The sequence below is a fragment of the Echinops telfairi genome, unplaced genomic scaffold (genome assembly GCF_000313985.2).
Source record: "Echinops telfairi isolate 266 unplaced genomic scaffold, ASM31398v2 ScPeMD7_7400;HRSCAF=8409, whole genome shotgun sequence".
Lineage (NCBI taxonomy): Eukaryota > Metazoa > Chordata > Mammalia > Afrosoricida > Tenrecidae > Echinops > Echinops telfairi.
The window spans coordinates 50,184,726-50,196,852 of NW_022111300.1; the positions used below are offsets into that span (position 1 = coordinate 50,184,726).

The 12,127-nt window shown below is 41.4% G+C and overlaps 1 pseudogene; it reads left to right on the forward strand.

Moving 5' to 3' along the window:
• Positions 1 to 11,421, forward strand: part of LOC101639407 — a 149,465-nt pseudogene extending 138,044 nt beyond the window's left edge.
• Positions 11,422 to 12,127: the final 706 nt, after the last annotated feature.

Consider the following 12,127-nt stretch of genomic DNA (forward strand, 5'->3'; position numbering starts at 1 on the left):
CTTACCTGATTTGGGTATTAGAGTTATTCTAGCAACATAGAAAGAGTGTGGGAGTTTCCTGTCTTTTTTAATGTTTTGGAAGAATTTATGTAGGATTGCTGTCAGTTCTTCCCAAATGCTTGGTAGAATTTTCCTCTGATGCTGTCTGGCCTGAGGGATTGTTTGGTTGGTAATCCCTTGATAATCTTGTCTATTTCTTCTATAGATATGGGTCTGTTGAGGTTCTTGACATCCATCTGGGATAGTCTAAGGAGGGATTGTTTTTCCAAGTTATCTGTCCATATCTCCCAAGTTGTTGAATTCATTAGCATACAGGCCTTCATACTAATGTGTAATTATCCTTTTGATTTCATTAGGGTTCATTGTAATGTCCCCTATTTCCTCCCTCATCCTTGCTATTGAAATTTGTTCCTTCTTTTCTTTGGTTCAGTTTTCCAGCAGTCTATCAATTCTGTTAATTCTTTCAAAGAACCCACTTTCAGTGGCATTTTCCCCAGTTTTCTTGTTTTTCCCTCTCCTGTATCTCAGCTCTGAATTTTATAATTTCTTTACTTTTGCTATCAGTAGGATTGTCTTCTGTTTCTCCTGCTTTATTGTTGAGGCTGTTGGAGCTGGTTGATATTTATGTGTTGTTTTAGAGGAGCCTGGCACCATCTTCCAGAGTCAAAGAGCACTGGGCTCTCTCTTGGGGAACTTGTATGGGTGTTTCTTAGAACTACCTGCAGGTAGCTGCACTGGGGTGGGGGCGGGGAGTCAGGCTACTTCTGTATCCTCCTGTGGTTTCACTTTTACCCTAGCCAACGAGTATTCCATTATTTGGAATGTGAGTTGGATAGTCCTCTCATGAGATGCTGGCGAAGTGGTTCTGGGCCCACGAAGATGGAATTTCACTGACTCATCTCCCAGTAAGCCCTAGTGGTGTGATCATAAGGCTTGGAGAGGCTCAGATGGCATGTGGTATTTTCCTTTGCAACTGGAGTGCCTTGGAGTGCATGTGGGTGTGCCCTGCTTGGTGTAGAGCACCATAGATGGCAGGCAGAATTACCCTAGTCTGAGAGTTCACTGTGGAGGTTGGGTGGAAGTTTCTGCAACAGTTTGGAACACTACAGGAGTTGCCCCAGTCACTTATAGGGCCTTGGTGTGTAGGCAGGAGCTCCCCTAGCTGTTTGAAGGGGAGATTCCCCAACTGCTTGGGGTTTGGTGGGGGGTGTGCATCATTTCCCCAGGTGAGTGTAAATCCAGTAAGTACTGGTGGTAACTCCTCAAACTGAGTAATCAGAGTTGCCCTAGGTGGAGGGGAGTGGCCTGGAGGCCGAGAGTGGCTTGTGAAAAGGAAGAGAGGGAGAAGAGAAGAAAAATAGAGAAAGGAGAAAATAAAGACAAGGAGAAAAATATAAAACAAATTAATGCATGCACAAAAAATCTAAAGAGAAAACAAAAATAAAAATAAGAGTCAAAAAAAGAAAACAACAAAAAAACTGAATCTGTTGAGTCTGTGGAGAGAAAGAGGGAAGAGGTAGAAGAAGATGAAAAATGAAGAAAAAGCAAGAGAAGAAAAAGTCAAGAAAAACAAACAAAAATAAAGACAAAAACTACATAAAGAGATGGCTGAGTCCCGTGCCATGCCATGTGAAGCACTGTCGCAGGAATCAGACTGGAACCCTCCACACTGGGTGGTGAGAGTTGCCCTAGGCAGAGGAAAGGGGCTGGAAACCAGCAGTAGCTTGTGGAAGGAAAGAGAGGGAGTGAAGAGAAACAAACAGAAAAAAAAGGAGAGAATAAAGAGAGAATGAGAAGAGTGCAGGGTCCCACCAGTGCTGAGCAGAATTGCCCTAGTTGGCAAGAACACCATAGGGGCCAGATTGAGGTTTCCTCAGCAGCATGGAGTGCTATAGATAGTTGTCACAGCTGCCTTGTATGGTGTGCAGCACTCCCACAAAGGGCAGGCTGGAGTTCCCCATGCTGTTTGGGTAGAGTCACCCTAGGTAGAGGGTAGTGTGGCCTGGAAGCCAGGAGTGGCATATGAAAAGAAAGAGAGAGAAGAGGAAAAAGAGAAAAAGAAGAAAAATGAAAGAAAAAAGTGGGGAAAACCCCAAAACATAACTGGGTCCATTGAGACCAATTGAGGTAGGAAAGAATGAAAGAAGAGAGAATAGAGAAGTAAAAGAATAGTAAGTGACCAAAGGATGTACACTGGTACAGATAGGAACTGGAAATGCAGGGAATTCAGGGTGGATGATCCCTCCAGGACCAGCGGTGTGAGTGGTAATACTGTGAGGGTAGAGGGAGGGTGGGTTGGAAAGGGTGAACTGATTACAAGGATCTACATGTGACCTCCTCCCTGGGGGATAGACAACAGAAAAGTGGGTGAAAGGAGATGTTGGCAGGGCAAAATATGACAAAATAATAATTTATAAATCATCAAGGGTCCATGAGAAAGGGGGCAGTGGGGAGAGAGGGGAAAAATGAGGAGCTGATGCCAGGGGTTTAGGTGGAGAGCAAATGTTTTGGGAATGATGAGGGCAATGCATGTACAAATGTGCTTTACACAATTGATGTATGTATGGATTGTGATAAGAATTGTATGAGCCCCTAATAAAACGATTTTAAAAAAAAGAACAGTAAGTAAGGAGATAACTACACAATTGATGTATGTATGGATTGTGATAAGAATTGTATGAGCCCCTAATAAAACGATTAAAAAATGTTCTAAAAAAAAGAACAGTAAGTAAGGAGATAACTGAGGTTTGATCCCCAGACCTTGAGGCTGAAGGAGTTCCAACACTGCCTCATGTTAATGCAGTGGTATGCCTGCTTGGTGTAGGGTCTCCCAGATGCTGTGCAGAATTGTGCTTGAAGGCAAGATCACAGTGGCGGCCAGGCAGCAGTTCCCGCAGCAGCGTTGAGTGCTGGAGATCACTGGTATAGCTGCCTTGTTCTGTAAGCAACACTGCAGCGGGTAGAGAGGGGAAGCAGAAGCAGGGGACAGGACCGGCAGGGGATCCTCAAGTTACCCGAAGGACAGGCAGGATCTCTCAAGCTGCATGTAGGATCACTGAACGTGGACCCAAGCACTCCCCGTTGGGCTTGCAGAGTTGCCCTAGATTGCGCCAAGCTGCAAATACACTAGTAGCTCAGAGGGTTCCCCCCCACCCCTCTGGCCAGCTGAAATTGAATTAAGTTATTCAGAAACTGAGGCTTGCTCCAGGGGGGTCTTTATTATGTTGAAAGCTTCTAGGCTCTGTAGCTAACTTCTGGCATTCCTTATCATGGGATCCTTTACTATGCTAATGTATGTTAAAGGACTCGTTCTACCATTTGTCTTGGAGTTTAACAATGAGCATGGGATTTGCAGGTTTTACCTAGAAAATATTTTTTCTCTTTTTAATATTGTGTTTATGGGGTGCATGATTACCTCATTTAGAGGCACTAAAGAGATAAGTAGCATGCTGGAGGCAGGACACAGACTGACTCCCTGGGAGACATTGCAGCTGAGAAGACACATGAAACTACACTAGTGGCCTGAGCTGAGATGCCACATACCCTGCCAGTACTGAGATGCTTACAACACCCCTGGATCCACAAGACTTCCAACCCACTGGCCTGTGATCTTCCTGCATTCGACTTCCTTGTATGTGTTTCATGAGTCTGAAGAAGCCTTTATAGATTGTTATCAAACATGTGGGTTCATATCGGACTTATGGACTTGATCTGGAATCAACTGGGATGTTTACTTAATGTACAATTGCTTTGTATATAACGCTCTTTCTTATACACATATGAGTGTCTATGAATTTGTTTCTTTAGTCTACCCAGACTAACACAGACAGGTATCACTAAGGTCAGTGGTCTAAAGCCACCTTTTGCTCCTTGGGAAGAAAAATGAGTCCATCTGATCCCATAAATTTGACACCTTCAGAACCCAATCTCGGGCGACTGTGGGTCATAATCAACTCAACAGCTGTGGCCTATTAACTTAAGACCAAACTATAGCTGAGATGCTATAAAAAGATGGTGAAAAGTGCAAGCAGGAAACCACGATGATCTTACAATTTTACATGACCATCCTGGCCTCTGCATATTGAATGGGTTTTAAGGTGGGTATAGAAGAGTATATTGTTGTGTGTTGTCAAGTCAATCTGACTCATAGTCATGGCATGTGACAGAGTTGTACCATTCATATTATTTTTGTTGTTGCTCCAATCTTTCAAATACCCAGGCTCACTCCCACTGAGTTCTTACCAACTCACAGTGACCCTATAGGGCAGAAGAGAATTGCCCCTGTGAGTTTCTGAGAATGTAACTCTTATCTTGTAGAATGTAGAAAGCCTTATCTTTCGCCCTCAGAGTGGTTAGTTGTTTTGAACTGCTGAAATTGCTGTTAGCAGCCCAACACTTAACCACTATGCCACTCTGTCTTTCTCTTATCTATTGGAAGAGCTCCAATGTGTTGAATAACAGGAGCAAGTATGCAGCCTGTTTTTAGTGTTGCTCTAACAGAAATATCACAAGTGGAGGGTGTTAACAGATAGAAGGTGACTCACTTCCATCAAGTGGTTTTGACCCAAAGTGATCCTATGAAAAGTTTCTGATACTGTTTACCTTTCTCCATTGGTGGTGACCTTATGGTTAGCAGCCTAATGTCTAACTCACAGCCCCTCCATCTGGAAGTCTAATTTTGGAGTGACAACTCTAGGGGAAGTCTTTCTCTCTGTGTTGGCTTTGTCTCCTTTCAACGTCTGTGGGATTCTCACTCACTACCAGCTAGTCAGTGCTGACCCATAGTGACCTCCTGTGAGTTCCTGAAATTGTAACTGTTTATGGAAATAAAATGCCCAGTCTTTTTCCTAGAGCTGTTGGTGATTTTGAACTGCTGACCCTGGGGATCACAACCCAATGTGTAACCTCTATATCATCAGGACTCCGATTTCTGTGGGCCTAGTGCTGCTTTAAATGTCTCATGTGTCTCGGCATCAATCTTCTTCTGGATCTAGGAAGTTCGAATGGATAGGTTCCACTCTTGGCTCATCTTTCTATTTATTATGTCTCTTTATAATTTCTCTAAGGTTAAAGGTTCTACAGACACAACCTTACCTTGGGTCTGGGCTCAGAAATGAATAGGGGTATGACATTCCACCCGAATCTCCTTACAACTGATTGACTGCTCACATCACGGGATGACTACATTATTCCATAACTGCTGGATCACGTCATCCCAGAAGTGACAAACCACTGAGAATGATGGCCTAGATAAGTGGACACATGTTTTAGGGGCACATGATTCATTCTATGACAAATGCCAAATAAGAGACCAGTGTAACAGTCCTGAGAGACATTAACTAGAACATTGAACCCTGGTCCGTAGTGATGGGATTGGAGATAACTGCGTGTACTTTATTTTGGAAAAAGAGATGACAGAATTGAGTGATACGATGGGTTGGGTTTGAGACAGGTAAAGAAAGCAGTGAGAATCCAGAACAGCTCCTAGAATGTGGCTCGTGGGACTGGAAAGAGGCCCATTTGTGAGCAGATGGGAACTGTTGAAAAATAGCTTTGAACGGAGGTCATGGTGGGGTGAAGCAGTGATCACCACAAGGGACCCATAGAGAGGGAAACATGTTTGGAAGCTGTGGTAGCAAATAGCAAATGTACAATTGTACTGGACATGATAGACCTCTTGACTGAATGGATACATGTTTTAATCCCAATTGATTAAAAAAATTATAGTTTTGAGGAGATGCAAATGAAGAGATCTGTTTTGTAGTAGGCTTCATTTATGGAGATTTCAACAAGATAACTTCTCAACTTTTCTAACTTGTAGAGAAGATAAGTTTGAAAAATGAGTTTGAAGTATAAGGGAGAGGACCAAATACAGCATTTTAGACCAGAATGAAGAAGATATCTTGTGACTATCTCTGTATATTTCCCTAGCCTGGCATAGAAAAAAAAATACCACCATCCCAAATTTCAACCTTTGAAGTAGAATGACTAAGTTTTGAAATCTTCCACAACAGTGAAGCCATTTAGGCTTATCCACGTGTCATAAATACACTGCTACCACACTGCTAGTGCAAGGCAGGCAAGACTGTAGTTCCTGGTGGAAGATTGGCATCTCCTTAAAGAAAATGAATTGTGGAAAGTAAGATAAAATATACGTAAGGGCAAGAAATTATCTTGATCCTATTTGGATTGATCTGTTTTTAGCTGGCAAAGGGATTATTAAATGGCACCTTGAGTTTACAAGAAAGATAAAATGTAGGTTCTGCACATTGCCTAGAAAGCTTTTAGATTGGGAAGTATTGATTTTTTTGCTCCTGCCTTGGTCAAGCATCCATGTAGAGAGAAGTTTGTGTTTTTTTTTTCCCTCCATGCATTCAACTCCATAGAAACTTGTCAGTTTTTAAAGCTCACAGGTAACATCTGGATTTAGATTGGAATGACTGAAGAAGAAAGGCAAATATTTATCACAGATTCAGGATCACTGAAAGAACCCCCTCCCCCAGCCTCTTCTTCAGGGAGATCTGCTGCTTTTTGGAATCTCCATGTACTGTTTCCAGTTTAGAAAGTGGAATCCTCAAGGGCAGTGACCCAGTGCCATCAAATACTACCAGTGTTACTACCAAGTAAATGTAGATGCTTAAATTGTATCTGGATTTCAACTTTTAGATTATAGGAAAAAAAATACTAATCCTTTGGAACGAGTAACTCTTGTCTTTTGACACATTAAGCATGTATTTGGCTTTATTCCTACTCTTTGGAAACTTGCCTTCCTAAGCTTCTGCAAGATTAGGAGCAACAACAGTGCTAGCCAAGGGTTGCCATCCTCAGCTTGAACCTGTTTGGAGGGGCCCCAGATATTTCAGGTGATTGGAAATCAGTGATAACAGGAATTCTTTTCTAAGCCAGCTGAAATATAACCTGGACCGAAGCTGCAGGCTTAGCTAGGTTTCAGCTGAACAGCTCCCCCACTGAACTAAATAGTATCAGGAGAGATGGACTTTTGATCACAGAATATGTCAAAGGAAACATTCCTACTCCCTGAATTTTTATCATAGCTTTAAGTGTGTGCAGGCCTAGAGTATGAATCATTCCTGGCTGATGGGATGCAGAAAGCAGTAAGATTCGCATTGCAGCAACATTCCATCGATGTTCTCAGAATCAGTGATGCTCAAATTGCAATATCTACTCAAAAGGATTACCCCTGCATATTTGAAAGCATAGATGACCTGGATTCATGATCAGACATTGTGAAACTCCTCAGCACCTTCACTGGAGACACATATCCATGCACAGGCACTTCAGGACCTGAGACATTATGCTTAGCCACTGGTCACTGGATAGCTCCAATTGGAATAGTTCCTAAAGATGCTGAACTCATCTTGAAGACCGAGAGTGTTTGAAGAAAGGAACGACATGTGCACATACACACAGACATGCACACACACACACACGAGATATACAGATACACAAATGCTGACTAAACTTCAAAATGAGATCTGAACGTTAAAGGTGCGTTGGTCAGTGACTTGCATTCATGGCCTTTCATATGTGAGATCTGGCATTCTTTTCTGGCACACAGCAACTCTGCATCCCTGAAAATGGCGGGGCTTCCAACACAGGAGTCCTAGAGGAAGTGAATCCTGATTAGATTCAAAGGCATCCTACAGGGATTATTATGAATTACAGAAACGTAGCCGGTTCTGTTTCATTCTTTATGAAGAATAGAGTAAAAAAGTGTGTTGTAATACTGAGGACCGTTTCAGGTTGCAGCAATGCATTTGTTTTGGAATTAGACCAAAAGACTTAAATGGCCAGAGAGATTATCAGAAAGAGAAGGCATCAACTACAAGTTCATTGTACACATACTTGGAGACGTCTTCCAACAGAAATAAACCGTATGTTTCATGTGCACATTGTTTTTATTATGGCATCATCCGTAACCTAAGGTTAATTGCTGTGTGTGTGTGGGGAGGTGGGGGGGTGATTTTTTTTTTCTTTTTAATTTGTTGCCATCCATTTGATACAAACTCACGGTGCCTTTGGGTATTTCAGTGAAGAACATTGTGCCTTGGGCTTTCAAAGGCTAAAGGTCTGGAAGTAGATCACCAGGCCTTTTCTTACGAAGCACTGCTCAGTGGACTCGAACCTCTATCTCCATGTTAGCAGCCCAGCTCATTCACTTTTATCACCACCCAGTTCAACGACAGTCGATGGATATCTGAACGTTTCTAGGAAGCATATTGTACTTGGACCTTGTGTTTCGCAAAGGTAGTTCCATAATGGGTCTGGCTCCATGGGACACTGGGATGTCCTCTCTGTTTACATGTTACAGCTTCTACCTGAGATGAGGACATGCTCTTAGAGACGTGGGTCCATGAAGGACACTCATCCAACATTAGGATGATCATCTTTTACTGATTTGAATAATGTTATTTATTCTCATGCTATCAACTTCCAAGAACCTATCATACATCAGAATGAAATATTGACTTGTTTGATTCAATTTTTAGCCTGAGAATAGGAAATATAATGATACCAGAAATCTCAGGAACCACAGAAGTAAAGAGGATTGGGAATGTATTGCAGTAAGGCCCCAATTCATCTGATGCTGCCACAAACTTCCTGTTACCCTTCAAACAGAGTGCCAGATACCATGGCAAAAGCACAGTGATCCTAACACGCCTCTGATCCCTGTCCACGGGCTTCAATATTCATTCACAAATATGTGTTGAGCAGGTTCTGTGCCAGATCTTGTAGCTTGTTTGCATGCTGAGCAAAAGCATTTATGTTATCTGATCTCATGGAAATTATCCTTTAATGGAACAAGCAACTCTTAACTAAAATGATCGCTAAAGTGAATGTAAGATGAACAGTGTGATAGTTTCTCTGGAGAGAGAAAGATGAAAACATATGCCAGAAGAAGCTAAAATGATTCAGAAGCCAGGGATGACTTTCCTGAGAAAGTTTGAACTTTTTTCTTCTGATAAAACAGACATTCTCATGGGTGTGAAAAGATATCTCTTTGTAGATTGGATTTGCCTTTGCTTGGTGACAAAATGGAATTGCATATCTTGCCATTTACTCATTGGCTATTTAGTGCCTCTTGCTTTGATACGCATGTAAGACTTTTGCCGAATTTTAGATTAAGCTGTCTTTGTATTGCTGAGTCATCAGTGTTCTTTATGTCAGATGCATGATCCTAAATATTCTCTCCTACTCTCTTTACTTTGTTGATAAATGTCTTTGATGTACAACTTTTCACTTTTGACAAAGCCCAATAATGCATTTCAGGTGCTTAAAGTCATCCTTCCAAATGGATCTGGAAAACGGTCGTGAGTCTTATTCCTGAGAACTTCTATTAGGTGCTGCCTTTTTAAGTGGTATGCTTTTAAACATTTTTCTAACTGTGGGTGGTATATAAAGTGTAATTAAATTTTCATATTAATCTTTTATTTAGCAACAGTGGCAAAACTTGCTTTTTAATTCAACAATGTATCCACGAAAACCAGAAAGGAAAACAAACTCGCAGCCATTTAGTCTATGCAGATTCCTACTGCCCATTAGGACAGAGTCACGATTCCAGTGCTGTCGTTCTCAGGGGCATCTACTAGAATGTCTACATTCTCCGCAGATCAGCTAGTGGGTTCTAGCTACTAATCTCTGTTTGCAGCTTTGCGCTTTAGCTACTGTGTCACTATGAACCTCTAATTTATAGTATACCAAAAAACTGATTCCACTTCCATCAAGTTCAGTGTCACTTATGATAAGCCAATCTGGAGTTTTCAAGGCAATACATTTACTGCAACAGAGTCTCATCTTTGTTCCTAGGAGAGGCTAGTGGGTTTGAATAGGTGACCTTAGGGTTACAGTTTGCCTCTTACTTGACAGTGCTACCAGGACTCCTTCATATATTTGTTAGATGAATATCACTTTAATAGATGTGAATGTGGAAGGCAGCAGTTGATGTAAGATATGAAAATATAATAATTTATAATTTATCAAAAGGTCATGGGGGGGTGGTGGAGGGACAAAAGAGGAGCTGATGCCAAAGGCTCAATCAAAAGTAAATGCCTAGAAAAGAATGGTGGCAACATATGTACAAATATGCTCGATAAAATTGATGTGAGGATTATTATAAGAGTTGTAAGAGCTCCCAATAAAATGATGTTTTAATAAAAATAGATGTGAATAATAGAATCTTTTTTTTGCCCTTTATGATTTTTTGTGACTTTTCTTTATCTTTTACATCATTGTGTCTAACATGTAGTACAGTGCTGAAGGAAAACCAACATTAGCTGCTGTCCTCATCTTCCTACTGGTCTTACATTACTGCACTAATTTACATTCTTCTATCACTGAACATTATTAGTATTTGCAGATGTAATAAAGGTATATCAAAGTATTTATGGCATGGTCTGTTTAATTTTGCTATTTATAGTAGTTCAAGAAATTTCATTTAATGTAGCCAAAGTATTCACTTGATCCAAATAGTCAGGTATTCTTACACTAACTGCCATAGCTTTGCGAATATTTTGAAATATACTGTGGCAAGGGCTAAAAATAAATGCTAATAGATGGATAATAGCTGTATAGCTACAGAAATCTATGTGGTTCATGGGTGCTTTAGTGGCACTGTGGGATAGAAATTGGACTGCCAATCTCAAAGTTGTTGGTTCAAGCAAAGACACCTTTCTGAGTGAGAAAGATGACACTGTGCTCCCATAGAGATTTACAAATGGGGAAACTAGGGGTCAGAATTGAATGGTTGGAAATGGGTTGGCTTTGGGCCCATTAGTCCAATATTTAATTTAAGTAAACGGTACTAAGACACCATGACACATATATTGATATCAAACTCTATGACAACACAAAGGCTACAAATTCTGACTACATTTGAACATCTTTGTTGTTGCAACTCCACAGTCTTTAAGATGTCCACTGTATCCGCATGTGTGTTGTGGACAACATCACACAGAGAAAGGAGTACTAGACTGGGATAATCAAGCCTGAAGAAGAAGTACACAGCATTTGAAAATCACTAAGCTTGCACACAGAGATGACAAGGGAACTATGTCCTCCTAATTTACTCACATGTTTGGATGTCAACAAGTCCCCCATGAAACCATTAGGAAGACACCCAAGTGTATGGCAATGCTAGCAGAAGGCGAGAACGGAGAAGTAGGGATGTATCATAGTCTCTCACTTTTTCCCCATGCATGACCTTTATCTCACATCCTAGGTGTCATCGCGATCACCGAATGGAAATTACATTTGCGCACAGATATCCTCATGCAAGTAGCCTCTCTTTGGCAGGATTTCAAAGTGAGATTAGTGGAAGGATTTGAGGAGGCAGCACATTATCCGGGGCCAGCCAGACCTCACATGGTTGCAGTATATTTTGCCAAGTCAGGGCAGCAGTGACAAAGGCATTTATCTTGCTTTCTCTTGGCTTTATGCAAAGAAATCTATCTTAGGTTTTAGACCTGCTTGTTTCTCTCCGGGGAACGAACAGTTCTGGTAAACGCACTGTCTCTCTGCTTCTCTAGCTCCCTGATTTCAGCGATATCACTTTCCCAGTCGTGTCCCGAGAGGATTACGGTACTGAAATAATACAATTATATAAGTATTCCCTAATGACCTGGCCTACTCATTCTGAAGTGAATTAAAATGACATTTAGAATGGCTGACTGGTCAAAGTGCACAGAATAACCAAGAGTTGGCAAAAACAGCGATCTGAAACCCATCTCTTTCAGTAAATTGTAGAGAGGAAATACCACATCCTTCAATTTTGCAATTATTTGCAGGTCTGTGTGCATGCACATGTCTATACCTTCCTCACTACTCATACAGGAGGACAACATCCTCCAAAACATTTGTTTTCTGGTGTTGTTGCTAAGTCTTATTGAGCTGCTTCTGACCCGTGCAATTCTATCTGTGTACAAGTCGAGGGAACCCTGCTCAGTCCTGCGCTGGGTCATCCTCATCATTGTGATGGTTGAGCCCATGCGTGCAGCGCTGTAAGGGTCTTCCTTCTGTCCCACTGACCTTCTTCATTGCAAGCATGGTATCCCTTACCTGGGACTGGTCTCTTTGGATTATATAGCCAAAGTGTGAAATTCAAAGTCCA